General features: G+C 40.0%; 1 protein-coding gene across 3 annotated transcripts in view; it reads right to left on the bottom strand.

Annotated features, from left to right (window-relative positions):
* Positions 1-7,390: 7,390 nt before the first annotated feature.
* PDK1 (pyruvate dehydrogenase kinase, isozyme 1) overlaps positions 7,391-16,708 on the bottom strand; it is a 41,192-nt gene continuing 31,874 nt past the window's right edge. The window contains exons 11-13 of one of the 3 annotated variants that reach the window (XR_001363638.1): positions 10,129-10,196; positions 7,891-8,183; positions 7,391-7,795 (exon numbers count right to left, since the gene is read on the bottom strand). The gene's annotated coding sequence lies outside the window, so the exon portion shown is untranslated. Of the gene's footprint in view, positions 8,184-10,128; positions 10,197-16,708 lie in introns of all 3 variants that reach the window. The other 2 variants (XR_001363633.1, XR_001363635.1) reach the window with 2 other exon arrangements.

Genomic DNA, 16,708 nt, shown 5'->3' with positions numbered 1-16,708 from the left:
ATGTAGCGCAGATGTCATATAAGTGAAATTTTTAAATCTACAAAACAACTCCATATATTACCTATGGATCCAGTTGTCTGCAATAAAAGCACATAAAACATATGTGGGCTGTACTCCAAGTCAAGAGCATGGTTGCCTCAGGGGAGGGTGCAAATGAGCATGGGAAGGGAAAAGGAGAGAACTTTAACTTTGTCTGTAAAAATGATTTTTGTTACTAAAGAAAATCAGTTAAATTAATAAATAAAATTAAATTGTATTCTTAAAAAGGGAAGAAGAAGAATTGAAGCAAATATAAAATGTCAGCATTTGTTCATTTTGGAGGCTGGCTTATGGAAGTTTGTTATATTATCTATGATACTTCTCAAAATTTTTCATTAAAAATTCTACAAGCAAAACAAGAAAATGGATTGGCTCTGTATGCAAAAAATGTAAAAATGTCCTTAGTGTTATAAATTATTAGAATAAATAGTGCATGTAATAATTTGGAAAGTTAATGAGTGTTTCTAAACAGTGCTCAGTTTTTATTTTGATTAATTGGAAATTCCATGGGAGTGGAAAAAGAAAACCAAAGGGAAAGAAAAGCAACAAATACAAAATATACTATATTTCTTTGAATGAGAAACCAACCATGGTGCGGTATACCATTATTTTCTGCACCAATAAGAGGGCAAGGTGGAGGGGAATATTGCCAATTACAGTTGTTAGATGTCATCAACCTAAAAATGGATCCAGATCGCAGTTATGTAAATGTAAAGCAAATGTAAAGTGTAAAGCAAAACAAAACAAAGTGCTTCTTAGACTTGGCAAAATGTAACAAGCTAATGGTCTGGATCTCCCATCCCAAATTAACTCAATAAAGAACGCACAAGATCTCTACTGGGGAAATTTATTAAAACTCTTTGATGAAAGAAGACCTAAAGAAATGGTGATTGGAATGACTTCCTATTGTAGAGATTCTACTTCTCCCCATATTAATATATAAATTTAATGCAATTCCAATTAAAATTCCAAGGAAGGATTTCAAGAAACTTATTTTAAAGTTTATGTGAAGTAAATAAAAGTGTCAGTAAAGAAAATTTGGGAAAGAAGGGGAAAGAAAGGATGTATCAGTAAGAAATATATTTACAGATATCAGGAAACCCTACTGGAGGGGCTTACACAGACAGAGGGTGAATTGACTCATTCATTAAGCCCAGAGGCAGTCTTGGATTGATATTGACAACTAAACAATGCTATCAGTGACCCAGGCTCTAAACTAAAAGTTTTCCTGTCCTGCCACTCCGAATATATAGACCTTTGACCCCATGCTTGTCACCTCAGAGCACTATAGGCCTCAGACACATTCTAGGCAAGAAAAAAAGTAGAGAAGAGATGAATGGCTTTCTTGTGGTAATCTTTATAACTTGGGGGGAAAACACTGTCCTTAGAGACTTTTGCCTCCACCTCATTATTAATTACTGTAGCACATGGCCAGCCCTAACTACAATAGAGGCTGAGAAGATGAATATTTATGACTAGGCATATTGCTGCTCCAAATAAAATTAGAGGTCTGTTTGTGAAAAAGAAAGGGAGAATGGATATTGAATCCATAATTAGGAGAATCTGCTATAAGAGAGGACTTATTTTTCTAGTAATAAACAAACAATCAAATAAACCATCAGTGCACTTTAGGCACAAGTCAAACAAACTGACCATGGAATAGAACAGGATAAGATAGGGTGGAGTGAGATGGTGTGGGATGGGAGTGTTCAGAATGGAATGAAATGGAATTAAATAAAATGGAGGGGAACAGAGGGGAATGGAGTGGAGTAGAGTGTAGTAGAATGGAATGAAATGGAGTGGAGTGGAGTGGAGTGGAGTGGAGAGTGGAGTGGAGTGGAGTGGAGTGGAGTGGAGTAGGATAGGATGGGATGGGGATAGAATAGAATAGAAGAATAGAATAGAATATTCAAATTACTTGTGGGGTTGTTTTTTTTAATAGAGGTGGCCCCACAAATCAGCAGAAAAGGATGGGTTGTTTAATAGATGGTATTTGGAAAACTGGTCCATTGTATAGAGAAAAATAAAGTTGAAACTTTTTATATGATATAGATATTACCACATATATAAAGATGACTTTCAAATGAATAAGACCTACATGTTCAAGGTAAAGCTATAAAGTGAATGGCAGAATATGTAGGGGTGAGGAATGACTTCTAAAGATTCCATAAGTGTAAAAAATAAATATGACTATAGAACATTAAGGATTTTTATTCAATAAAGGATGCAATAAATAAGATTTATAGTCAGTTGACCATTTGGGGAAACATTTTGCAATATTTACAACTGACAAGGGATTAATATTCAACAGTGCTTTCTATTCAATAGAACTTTCTGTAACATTGGAAATATTCTCTGCCTGTGCTCTCCAATATGGTATCCCCCACCCACATCAGGCTATTGAACACTTGAAATGGGGCTAATGTAACTGAGAGCTAGGTTTTTAATTTAAATTTAAATAACCACATGTGGCTAGTGGTCACCTCATTGGACAGTGCAGAGCTAAAGTATTTAAAGACTTGTAGCAAATCAACAAGAAAAATACAAGTTTGCCCAATAGGAAAATATAAATATATTGACAAAACAGGAAGCCCCAACAGCTAGCACTTATATGAAAATATCTAAAAATCACAAGTAATTAGAGAAATACAAATTAAAATCATAAGATGTACGTATTGCTAAAGGTTAGAAAGTCATGCAGCACCAAATATTGCTGAGGCTGTGAGGAAAAGCCACCCTCATTTACTGCTGAAAGTTAAGGGTCCTTTTTAAAAGACAACCTGGGGAGATTAAGTATGCATATATCAAATAACTCATCAACCCATCTCACTTTCCCTAAAACAGCTCACACACAGGTCACGAAGGTGCATGTTCAAAGATGTCCAGCATGATTTTGTTTATGATGGTTGAGATTTAGAGACAATATAAATTCATCATGGTGAAAATGGAAAAAGAAAATGCAGTGAAGGCATGCTCTGGAGTATTCTGCTGCAGTCAGAAATAATGAACCAGAACTACATACAGCACTAAGACAGAGCATAAAAACCTGGTGTTTGGTTTTAGAGAGAGAGAGAGAGATTGACCTGTGTTGTATAATCCTATTAACTCACACAGCAACTATTATATTTCTCAAAGATGCTTACATATCCAAGGACAAATACCAAGCATATTATTCTGGGTAGCTATGGGGGAAGGGGGGAAGGAAATCGAGGAGCAGGGATGAAGAGGGTAAAGAGAGAGTCCTGCTGCAAAGAAGAGCAATGATAATATACCATCAATGAAAGAATATGATTATCTTAACCCTCTGCACCTGATGTCCAAAGGCGAAAGGATCAAAATGAGACCTGGGCCCTGGCCGGTTTGGCTCAGTGGATAGAGCGTTGGCCTGAGGACTGAAGGGTCCCAGGTTGGATTCCGGTCAAGAGCATGTACCTTGGTTGCGGGCACATCCCCAGTAGGGGGAGTGCAGGAGGCAGCTGATCGATGTTTCTCTCATCGATGTTTCTAACTCTCTATCCCTCTCTCTTCCTCTCTGAAAAAAAAATCAATAAAATATATATATTTTTAAAAATGAGACCTGGCCCTGGCCAGTGTTTCTCAGTGGTTAGCATATCAGCCCAAGCACCAAAGACTCTCAGTTTTGATTCCTGGTCAAGGGCACGTACCTGGGTTGCAGGTTCAATCCCTAGCTAATCGACATGTCTCTCACATCAATGTGTGTGTGTTTATCTATCTCTATCTCTATCTCTATTTCTATATCTCTATCTCTATCTCTATCTCTATCTCTATCTCTATCTCTATCTATCGCTCTCCCTCTGCTCCTTTCTCCCTTCCACTCTAAAAATCAATGGAAAAAATATCCTTGGGTGAAGATTACAAAAAAAAAAAAGTGGCCTGGTACCTGAATTTCCTGAATCTTCTGATCACTATCTATGGTTTTTTTATACTGTGCATATTTTATAAGCTAAATAGAAACACATTTTGTGTTCTGTTGCCTCTTTTATGCCAGTGCTTGCTTTAAACACAAGCATGCTTATAATTCATTATACTGGGCTCTGCTGATTTCTATGAACTCCACCAGCTGCAATTGCTTTTGCTCAACAGACTGTTTTATGTTCCACTCCAGTATCTCCCTAAAGAACATAAGGCTTTGAGAAACCTATTACAGACATTACCTGAATATTGAATTGAAACTGTGAGAACTGCAGAGCGAAAGGGCCAAGAACAGAGCCCATGACAACTCACGGGTGCTCTGGGTGGCTGCTGTGCGTGCAGGTTTCGATGCTATTCTTTCAGACAAGGTTCTCAGCCGAGTGCATCCGTTAATCCCTTGCACCTGAAATGATTTGAATACTCATGTGGCTGGGCCTGGGATTTGATTCCTATGGCAACTTTGGAGCTTTTTCAGTCTCTCTCTCTTTTTTCCTCTCTCTTTTGGAACTTTGAAGAAATGGATTAGTGAGTCTTTTTTTTTCTCATTATTTAGAAGCTGATCTTGTGAATCTTTTATAACTTGAAAAGAAAGTAAATGGACACTGTTGTATGTTAACGCACCTTCCCTAAGGCACTTACCATGGTCTCTTTGTAAATTAGTTGACCTATTTGTGTATTTTTTTTAAATTGACTTCTCAAATAAATGAATGGCCTCCCCCAAAATAATGTGTGGCACTTCAATAACAAAACTGAATCTTTAACCCTAGCTGACTTGGCTCAGTAGATAGAGCATTGGCCTGCAGACTGTACGGTCCCAGGTTCGATTCTGGTCAAGGCACATGCTCGGGTTGCTGGCTCAATCCCCAGTGTGGGGCATGCAGGAGGCAGCTGATCAATGATTCTCTCTCATCATTGATGTTTCTATTTCTCTCTCCTTCTCCCTTCCTCTCTAAAATCAATAAAAATATTTTTTTAAAAAACTGAATCTTTAAAATGATGGAAATTATTCTTTAGATGGATTTCCAAACTACAGCCAGAAGAGAAGTTACTTCATTTCGTTCCTTATAAATATTTCCTCTTCTGCAAAATAAGCATGCCTCTCGAAAATGGGCAATAACAATATGTTAGCAAAAATGTAAGTGTGCAAATTAAATTTCATTCATCATCCCCATTATTATCAAGTATCACCCTAACTCCAAAAATAACCCTGAAAATTAGCATGTACCTGACTTAGGCTATTGAAAACTTTTTAAAAACTTACATTACGTTATATGAACTGGTACACAGATATACATATACACACATGAATATATGACATAAATCTATATTTCCTTCTATGTGCTTAGGTGTTGTTCTAGGCCAGGGGTGGGGAATGTCCAGCTGCAGGCCATATGAGGCCCTCGAAATCATTTGGTCTGGCCCTGCCAAGACATTAGGAGTGAGTTAATTAAATGTTTGAGCAAATATAGCAGGCTGATTTTTAAATTGATAATTTTGTATGGCCCTCGAATGACATTACAAATATCCAAATGGCCCTTGGTAGAAAAAAAGGTTCCCCACCCCTGCTCCAAGCCCTGGGAATGCAATACCCACAAGCCCTTTACAGAGTTTATAATCCAGAAAGGGAAAACAGGCAATTAAGCAATTGAAATAAGATGTCATAAGTGCTTTTCTAGGATAAATAAAGCGCACTGTGGGAGCTCATAGCAGAGGCAGCTGAGTAGACTAGACTAGAGAGTCAAATCGGCTTTACTGAGTAAAGGGATGTTTAAGCAGAGCCCTGAGAGATGAGCCAGACTCGGTCCTATGGAAACAAGAGGAATGTGTTCCAGGCACAGGGAGGTGTGGCAGGGACTGAGGCTGAAGGGAGTTACAAACAGAAGCATCATACCATTAGATGAAAATTCAGAAACATTCTTCCTGCAGAGTGAGCATGGAGAGTAATTAAATCTGTCCGGAATCCAAACAAAAGCTGAACAACAGTAATGTAGTAAGGATTGAGAAAGAGGATTTATGTACAAGGTAAACCCACAAGACAGCTGCTTGATTAGCTGTGAGCCAGGTGGGCGGAGAACAGTTGATCTGAGCCCTTACTTAAATGTTAGCCACAGCGGCGAGCAATCACGGGGTGGATCTCCGTATTAGTTCACTCTCAGAGGGCTCTTTCCTTGAGGTGACCAGGATGGGTCCAGCACATCCAGACCCAAAGAGTCTCTAGAGCAGTGGTTCTCAACCTTGGCTGCACATTAGAATCACCTGGGAATCTTTTTAAAATCCTGATTTCTGGGCCTCAGCCTCCGGAAATTCTGTTTCTTTGTTACTAATGTGGTGGCCCCACCCCAATCTTTATATATATATATGTATATAAAGATTTCCTATAGGAATGGGTTCACGCTGTTCTGGAGGATGAGAAGTCCCACACCATGCGTCTGCAAGCTGGAGAGCCAGGAAAGCTGGTGGTATAGCTCAGTCTGAGTCCAAAGGCTTGAGAATGGGGGGCTGATGCTGTGAGTCTTGTCTGAGTCCAAAATACCAAGAACCAGGAGCACTGATGTCCATGGGCAGGAAAAGAGACTGGGGGAAGGGGGGGGGGAAGAAGAGAGAGGAGAGAGAGAGAGAGAGAGAGAGAGAGAGAGAGAGAGAGAATTTGCCCTTCCTCCTCCTCTTTGATCTATTTGGGCCCTCAATGGACTGGCTGGTGCTCACCTGCGTTGGTGATGGCGATCTTCTGTACTGAGTCTTCCCAATTTAAATGCTAATCTGTTTCAGAGACACCCTCACAGACACACCCAGAAACAATATTTTACCAGGTATCTGGGCATCCTTTAGCCCAGTCAGGTTGGCACCTGAACCATCACAAAGTGGATGGGGAACTTTGGCCAGCCTGAACCATACCCCAGTGGCAGGGGAGCCGAGGTGTCATGATTGGCGGTTCCATTGGGTATGGGAGGAGTTCCTGAGAGGAACACAGCTGCTCTGATACCAGAAAGCAGGAGTAAGTAGTTGAGCCGTAAAAGCAACAGCTGTCACCAAAAGTATGATAAGTTTTTATTTCCTCATCAGACTTTAGTCTAGAATCCTGGTAAAGCTGAAGGGGAGAAAGTCAACCTATTGAATCTTAAGTTAGGAGGACCCAATGAGCAACTTCCTGTGGTCTTATGCTATCAAGTGTGGTAACTAAACAATTTCCACCTTGTACTGGTAAGTCTAGAATGTCAGATTTTTTTCATATCTGTATGTTCATTGGCATTTTTATCTTTAAAACAGCATAGTTTAGCCTCAGTTTTTAGCCTATGCTGAGGTTTATAGGTCTCTTGTGGAAAGCTGAAGTTAGTGTAAAATCTACTCTGTATTAAATCACAAAGGAAAAATGGCCTGCCTTACCCTGTTGGAATATGATTTATGAGTCCATGCTTCAATGTTTTATTACTACATATCATAACTTTTATTAGTGCTTCCATTAATATTGCCAGTCATGAGCCATAAATTCGACTCAGAGTGTATCCATGGGCTTTGATAAAACTCGTTCTGAATCACTAGTTTTTCTGTAAATCATATAAGACATTTGTGTTACAAGAAAGTGGCAATTCACTTAGTTTTGGCTTAGCACTCACATTTTTTAAAGTGTAGAATCATCGCTGCTCAGAACTACAAAAGCTCTTCGAAGTCCTCTAGTCTCACTCTCTATTTCTCTGTGAGTGGAGGGTAGGCAGTCTGTACATTTAGTGAATGAATGAATCTTCTCCATGATGTCATGCTACTGGTAAACTTATTACCTCACCAGGTTTTTGTGAGACTTTTTTGCTGTTGTTGTTTTTGTGTGCTTTTGAGACAAATTCTAATTATCAGAAATCTGCCCTAGTTGGTTTTTATTCCTTTGAGTCCCACAGAATTCGCCTATACATCACAGATACTGACCTTGTCACTTTCAGATTATCAAGGGTTCCTGGGGTTTCTCTTCTTCAGGCGTCATGCCCTCAGTTCTGTCCACTTTCCTCCTGTGTCCTAATTTCCATAGCCTCCCTCATCTTGACCACTTGACTTGGGCCATGCTCCTGATCTCACTGGGGCTAGTGGTTCATCGTACTGCAAATCTCCCAACCCCTCTATTTTCGGGTCCCCATTTTTGCATCTTCATAGTGACATCTCTGGAGACTGACAAATTATTTGCTGGAGTCCATATTTCAAGCCTTTTGTCTGACCAAGACAAACTAAGAAAAAGAAAAAGGCAATGAGATGAGTTTTGTCTGGAATTTTCCTTATGTGGAACATTAAGATTACCAGTCTATGGTCTGCAGCATCCTCTTTCTTCCTACTTTAAAAAAATAAATGGTCCTAGCCAGTTTGCTCCGTGGTTAGAGTGTCGGTCCTCAGACCAAAGTGTCACGGGTTCTATTCCCAGTCAAGGGCACATACCTCGGTTACAGGCTCAAGCCCAAGCCCTGGTCAGGGCACATTCCAGAGGTAATCACTGGATATGTCTCTTTCTCACCTCTCTATTTCTCTCTCTCCCCTCTCTCTCTCTCTCTCTCTCTCTCTCTCTCTCTCTCTCTCTCTTCCACCCTCTCTCTCAAAAAAAAAATCAATAGAAAAAAATATCCTCAGTGAGGATTTTTAAAAAATGGAGATTTTTTTCCTGGCTTTGATCGTCTGCTTTTCAACCCTTCTCGCTGAACCATCAAAGACTATTACAACTTTCATTGATCTCATCCACAGGTCCTGCTAGGATCCTTGGATGTAGATGTGGCAAGATAATATTTTGAGATGTTACCTAAGATTTTCTTCTCTGAATTTCTTTTACTCTTTGCCCTTCACTCATTTAGTCAATGCATTCATTGCTCCTGGAAAAGGTTGTTGCAGCAGAAAAGCAAAGAAAAGGCTTTTAAACTTCTGAAGCGTATGCCTTTGGGGAGAGAAAAACACCTTAGACCCAGAGGGAACTCAGGTCATAAAAATTAGATGGGAAAACACTGTTATCTGCAGTCAGATCAGCTTTGTCTGATCCTCTCATACCCCCTGCATTCTGTTATCTCCACCCATGGTCTAGTGAGCTCCCTAAATTTCTTCAGACTGGAGAAAGAGAGAGGAGAAACACTCAATATGTTTGAAAATCTAAGAAAAGACGTTATTGGGGACATTCTGCTTCTTCTGGACATGAGAAAACCAATCCTTAAGCCCTGGAAAGAGGCCGGTGTACGGGTTCTCTCATGTCCAGAGGTAGCAAAATGAGTGGAAGTGTCTCTAAATGATGTATCTAGGCAACCTAACACAGCCTCACAAATCCCTGCTTTCCTCAGTGCATCTTTCAGAATGATTTCTCACGAGCCTGAGAGTAGCACAGGAGGTGAAAGTCATGCTGAACTGGAGCCTTAAAAGAGATTAATGAGTACTAGAAAGGAAAAACCTACATTATTTATTGTAGTGGGTACTGTGGTATTTCACTCAGATTCCCTCCTTAACTGCTTCCCCTAAGGTTAGCACCCTCCCAGAAGGATAACCTGTGTCCAACACCTGACTGATACAAGAATGAAATGGCCCACTCCTCTCTTCTCAAGTAGGGACAATTCTGAAGCGCCATCCCGGTTCCAGAGCTCCCAGGATTGACTGAGATCTCAGTGACAACCACATTTCAGGAAAGCTTTCTGCTCTGCCCACCCTTGCCATCCTCACTTCCTTCCAAGTTTATCTACCAAAAACTCTCCCCAATAAACTTTCTCAGTTCTCCACTTCATTCTGTTTCCAGGGGATTTAATCTAAGACTTCTGCACATCTGAGGTCATAACTTGAGAATTCATCATTCTGTCTCAAGCATATCTTTTCCAGGTTTGGAGATAATTTTAGAGGACTTGGTGCACAATTACACTTTTTTCCTTCACTTATCTTTGGCTTCAGTTCTCTCATACCAATTTTACTTCTACTTTTATCTAATAATAATTATGAAAGTAAAGCAAGGTAGGAACTGGGTGTCTTAACCTTTACTGTATTGCTTGTTACCATCATTGTCCAAATATTGGATCAATGTCTCTTTGGCCTTCTTCTTTTTTTGAAGTTTTACTCTCTTAGCAACTTTCAGATATTCAATACAGAATTATTAACTATAGTCACCATGCTGTACATTACATTCCCATGACTTATTTTTTAACTGGAAGTTTGTACCTTTTTGCCGCAACCAGCATGGCTAGGGTTCAAGATCTGAAGAAGGGGCCGATGCACAAATGAAAACACTAGACAAGAAATATGAATTATTAAGAGGTGGGGGCCAGGTGGTAACCTCTCTCTAGGAAAGGCACACTGAAACCTGGCCTTGCTCGCTTTTATTCAATTTTAGATACATATCTTGCCCTCAGTAAAGCATGGCAAACAGGTAGCAGACAGACAGTCTCAAAGGTCAGTAAAGATCAGTAAATATTTACTTTGAGGCTATCAGGTCAGGAAATTGCTTTGAGCCATCACTATCTCAACACAGAACAATCGGTGGATAGCTTTGGCCCTGCCAAAGTCAAAGTCCATCAGCCTTCTGAATTCCTTGATGCACTCTCATGATAGTATTGACAATGGATGGCTTCCCGCACCTTTTGGCCATCTTCTTTTGAGTAAACAGAACCCCTTGCTTTGTCTTTAGCATTTTTCAAAATCTCGTAAGGTTTTAGCTTTTCTTTTTCAAATTTATAAACTTCAGTAATTTTACATCTTACAATGGATGACAACTTCAGGCTCCCAAGCTAGTGTATAGAGACCTCTTTTGCAAGTCCTACCTAAAGTGGTCTAGCATCTACCTTTAGAATGTAGGGTAACTGGCACCTTTTAGTTTATTTGCAGACTTGAAAGCCTCAGCTAAAACTGATATAGAAAGAGTCTCATTTAATGTTGTATCACATCGGCAATGACCTAAATACACACCTGTCACTGAGTGTTTAAATTTGATTCTGACCTATCTGTTACAATGGAAAATGATCTAAACCCCTGAAAGTATTCATGGTGATTTATGGGTGAAATCATGATTTGAAAAATGTTACTCTTAAGTAAAAGAATAAGTTGTTGAAAAATGTAAGCAGACAGCGTTTGTGTTTTTATTTTTAAAAGACATGTGTTTGGCGTGTTTATACAAATATACATATATCCAAATATAGTAACAGTAATCATGTGTGAAGAGTAGGATTGTGGAAGTTGAGAAGTGCAGAGGGGGGAAATTTATTTTCATTTAAAGTCTTAAGTATTGTTTGACTTTTTTACTGGTATAATAACCAATCATTATTTTTATAAATTTAAAAAAAAAACAAAACAGAAAAAAACACTTTAGTGATAATGTATAGTCTATGCTGTTGTGTTCTATTTTTCTATTTATGTTAAAGTGGATTTTCCAAAACCACTAGCCTGGGAGACAGAAATATGGGTACCACAGTTAGCGCTGCCATTATGCAGAAATATGCTATCCAAGACGGAGCATTGTTTTATAGCTTTTTAAATTATCCAAATAATTTAAAAATATTTATGAATTACAAAAGAACATATAGACCATATATGCAAATTATGTATCAGAATTTAATAAATCTCATGAACCTGCTATCCAGCACAGGAGTTTTGCATTTATCATCCTCTCACTTTTTTAGAAAATATAGTTTTACATAGGCCTAAGCATCAGTGTTTTGTTTCATTTGTTTTTGAGCTTATAAAGATGGTATCATGGAGTAGGAGTCTTCTGGGAATTGCTTTTCACTCGACTTATGTTCCTAAGATTCATCCATGTATGCAGTTGTAGTTCATTGATCTTCACTGCTGTATATTACTTCATTGAATAAATAGAATATACCAAAACGTATTTATTTCCTAGCATTGGATTTGGGGGATATTCCCAGTTTTGTCTATTATTACCAAAAGTGCTGCTTCAAGTGTTCCAATACATGTGCATGTTTCTCCAGGATATATATCTAGGAGTGGAATTTTAAATCACAGGGTATGTCAATGCATGACTTTATAAGAAACTGCCACGTTGGTTTTGAAAGTAAGCTATAAATTTGCACATCATGATAACATACACTGATAGTTCACGCTGACCCATATTTTCACCCTTGGCTTTGTTAGGTTTTTAATCTAAGGAATATAAAATAGCATCTCAATGTGGTCTCAATTTGCATTTCTGTGATTACTGAGGAGGTTGAGCAGAGATATATATGTACAATTTGGCCACATGTTTTTCTTCTGTAAAGCACCTGCTCATAGCTGCATACCCACAGTGTCTTACATTCGTAGGCACTCCGTAATGTTTCTTGAATAAATGAATGAATCTCCATATAGCAAAATGAGACTTAAGAGATGAACTTGTTAATTTAAGAAAGATGTTTAACCACAGGAACCACTGGCCCTACTTCCCTTAAATTATAGTTTAATAACTTTTGTGTAGCCAGTTCAGTGTAACTGATTGATAACTGATTCTTTTGCATATTTTTTAAGATTTTTAATTGATTTTTAGAGAAAAACATCAATGTGAGAGTCTCCTGTGGTGACACCCCCTACTCAGGATGGAGCCCACAACCCGGGCATATGCCCTGACTGGGAATCGAACCAGCAACCCCTCAGTGCCTGGGACAACTCTCAACCAACTGAGCCACAGATGACTTTGCAGATTAGTTATCTTCGAGGAAATGGTGCTCTGTTTCGATTATTTAGTTTTAATGGCAATAGAGCAGTTCTCAACATTGTTCTAGTGGCTGGACAATGCAAACAGTGCTGTTTTCAGAATACTACACATTTTTCAGAAAGTCATGAAATACTGGATCTAATTCCAACAAACAAATTAGAAGTATTTTTTTCTAACAGAAAGTGGCTACTGTAAATAAATAGTATAAAATCACATCCACAAAACTATGTTCAAGAAAAAGTATAAACAGAAATCCCTCTTTATTCCTATCACCGAGGCACCAAATTTATGAAAATAGAAGAAAACTTAATATTGAGAAGATTGTGTCTATCCATCACCTTAATTTTTATGATAATTTTTCCTAAGTATTTCAAAATTAGAACTAGGTTATTACATAGTTTTAGCTGATAGGTGTCCCATAGAAGTATGATTTTAAATCACCTTTCTCAAAGGAGTCTGGATAGGTGAAGCAGTCATTGGCAGCAGACAAGCTCAAATAGGAATGTTACTTTTCTAAGTCTTCTCCAGCATCTCTTCTGAGGAAGTCATGGAGGTGTACTACTCAGGTCTCCCTCCAAAAAAGAATCTACCAACCTGTAATTCTCAATCCCTTCACCTTTACCCAGTCCCCCAGATTGGTAGTTACAAAATAGGCATGGGGATGTAAAGTACAGCACAGAAAATGTAGTCAATATTGTGGGCCCTGGAAATATCAGGGGAATCACTTCGTAAAGTATATGATTGTCTAATCACTACACTGTGCACCTGAAACACAAAAATTATCATTGAAAAAGTTAAAATTTAAAAAAATAAAATAAAAGGATTCCTGGTTAACTACCAAGCGTGAGTTAGCTGACAAGCTCCATCTGTTGGTGCCTTCAGGCTCTGCTCCAGCGTTTCAGCCAGATTCTTCCAGAGTAGCCCAGCCAGTGACTGCGCATGCGAGTGAGGGTACCGGCCATCTCTGTCCTGAATGGGATCCTCGTGGGCAATCTTTGCTCCCGGGCTCCTCATTATGTTAGCCAAGGCCGTCAGACCTGCATCATGATCTGAGGCTCTCCCTGCCCAATACTGTTCCCTCCCCAGTTCGTCTCTAAATTGTGTTCTAGTTTTCTCTCAATAAATCTTTTGCCCTACAGCACTAACTGACACAGCATCTGCTTCCCCGGGTACCCAACTGATACAACTTTTCTGCAGTGAGGGCGTTAATGAAAACATTAGCTGCAGCATTTGTTTTTACTGACATGCATATACAGCGTGTAGACGGCTGAAGTCTATTACAGGGGAAAACTATTGGTAAATCTTTCATCGAACCTTAGATTGATAGAGCAGTGGTTGAGCTTATGAGAGCATAAACGTGTTCCCATCATATAGGACTTTGAATTTGAAAAATTTATCAATAGCTTGAAGATGCTTTACATTTTTTTAAAATTACCCACAGCAGCAATGTTAAAAAACCTAATGACATCATTATTTTATAATACAGATACTAATGCTATCATTTATTGAGTACTTACTACATGGCGGGAAATGTGCTAAGCATTTTCCATATGTTATTCCTTTTAGTTCTAGAGGCTATAGTCTGAGTGATATTAAGTTTTGAATTAGTTATTTGGTCTTAAGAGTTTCAGCTTTAGCCAGGAAATACATTAGCACTGGATCTGGAAATTGATATCCTGGCTATAAAGTTAATGTATTCATTCAGATGTTAATGTATAATGGTGGCTCTTGGAAACAGAAATGTTGTGTTATCAGCTTAGTCCCGTGAAGTACATATATCATAGGAATGATTATGAACTTCCAACTACATTACTTATTTAGAAAAATACAATTTTCTCTATGTGAAAAAAAAAATCCCACTTTTAAATGGGGGTTGGAAAATTCTGATACAATAAATCGGTCTGACATACCATTTCCAGCCATGTATTTCTTTTAAAATCTGACTCCTCCACAAACTTAGATATGAAAAGCATTATTGTTATACAGGGGGGTGTCAAGGGTGGGGAAAGTTGCCTGAGAATGGAATCAACATTATCAGATCCCAAAGTTGGGAGTGCCAGAAGCCAATTCCAGCATGCCAGCAGGGCTGAATCATCTGGAGGTGGCTGAGGGCATTTCCCCAAACCTGAAAAGGATGCATAAAATGATTGCTTGCTGCCAGACAGCTAAGGGCATCTTAATCTACATGTTATTGCCTCCTACTGGCCAAACACCTGAACAGCCATAGGCAGTTTTTCCCCCAATCTGACAATGGATTCTGTATAGCAGCCCTACCCTTTGATGTGTATATCCACCTTGCCTTAGGAGAATTTGTGTTAGTAAATAGCAAGGAGTCCTGAGACAAGAGAACTTAGTTCCTTTAGTTAAGTCTTCTCTGACTCCCCAAGATGCCTTTCAAAATTGTTTCGTCTCTGTACTCTTGATTAATTTACACACAGTGCTTCTCCAGATTCCTGAACCCTTCTAGATGCTGGATCAAGAACCCCAACATTATGGGAGCCCTGGCCATTTTCAATGGGGTTGGATTTTGTCAAATGCTTTTCCTGTGCCACCTGATACCTGTCATAGGATTTTTCTTCATTAGCCTGTTTATATGGTAGATTACATTGATTGATATTTGAATGTTGAACCAGCCTTGCATATATGGAATAAATTCCACTTGGTCATGGTATATGCTTCTTTTTATACATTGTCAGGTTAAGTTTAATTTTTTTTTTGAGATTTTGCATCTAAATTCTTGAGAAATATTGGTCGGTAGTTTTGTTTTTGTACTGTTTTTGTCTGATTTTGCTGTCAAAGTAATACTGGTTTTATAAAATAAACTGTAAAGTGTTCCGTCATCTCCTATTTTCTGAAAGAGATTATGTAAAATTGCCATTAATTTCCTTAAATGTTTGGTAGACATTTCCAATGAAATCATCTGGGCCTGGAGATTCCTTTTTTTGGTTAAAGTACAAACTGGACTTCTTTAATGGTTTCTTTAAAAGACTAATCAGATTATCTAGCTCGTTCTGGTTGAGTTTGGGTGTTTTATGGTTTTCCTCTTTGAGAAATTTATAGTGTATGAAGTATTTTATACTCGGGATTTAACTATAGACTTGTTAATCATGAATCTAAACCTTTTCTGAATACAATGTTGGGGGGTTGGTTTGTTTTTCCTTCTTCTACCCTAAATCTCTGATTTTATTGGTTAAACTAGGGGCCCAGTGCACAAATTCGTGTACCTTGAAAGGAACTTGGCCCATCCTCTGCACTCCCACCAGGACCCACCCACTGCGACCCCTGGTCCCCTCTCTGCCACACCCCCCCCCAGAGTTACAGCCCCCCAGCAGCAGCGACTGCCGAATCCTGGGGCCGAGGGAGCCAGACCCATCACCGTGCTCTCCCCCCTCCCATGCAGTCCCACAGTCGCTGGCCCCGCTCGCACCTGCTGATGGCGTGGTGATTGGGGCTGGCACCAGCAGCAAGTGAGATTGGGGCCAGCACCATCAGTGGGTGCGGGAGGCAGCTCTGGCGCCAGCTACGGGTGCTAAGGGGGGCCGTCACTGGCAGTGGCTGTGGGTGCTAACTCTGGCGCCAGCTTCGGGTACTAAGGAGGGCCACCACCATCAGCAGGTGCGGGAGGCAGCTGCCGGCCCCGATCACCCCTCAGGAGCAGGGGAAGGTGGAGAAGCCCTCAGGGGCAATCAGGGCCGGCAGCCACTGCTCACACCCACTGACGGCGCCAAGCGATTGGGACTGGCACCAGGCGCCGGCAGCAGGTGCGAGCAGTGGCTCCGGCACCAGCAGTGGGTGTGAGCGGGGCCGGCGCCGGCAGCAGGTGCGAGCACCGGACAGGGCCACAGTGCGCAGGAGCAAAAAATTTTGAGTAACCACCAGAGGCTTGCCCCAATGACAGTGACTGGCGCCCCACCTTGGTCTGGCGCCCCCACTCATCTGCTCCACCATCCTGCTGCGGCCAACACCCACCATGTTCCATGCTCTGTCACCTGCTGCCAACGCCTGCCATGTTCCACTCGCGCCCCCTGGTGGTCAGCACACGTCATAGCAACCAGTCGTTCGGTTGTTTGGTTGTTCTGCAGTTCGGTCTATTTGCAA

Source organism: Myotis brandtii, unplaced genomic scaffold, assembly GCF_000412655.1.
Source record: "Myotis brandtii unplaced genomic scaffold, ASM41265v1 scaffold112, whole genome shotgun sequence".
Classification (NCBI taxonomy): Eukaryota; Metazoa; Chordata; class Mammalia; order Chiroptera; family Vespertilionidae; genus Myotis; species Myotis brandtii.
Note: the sequence above shows the minus strand (reverse complement) of the source record. Positions and strands in the feature narration are given on the sequence as shown.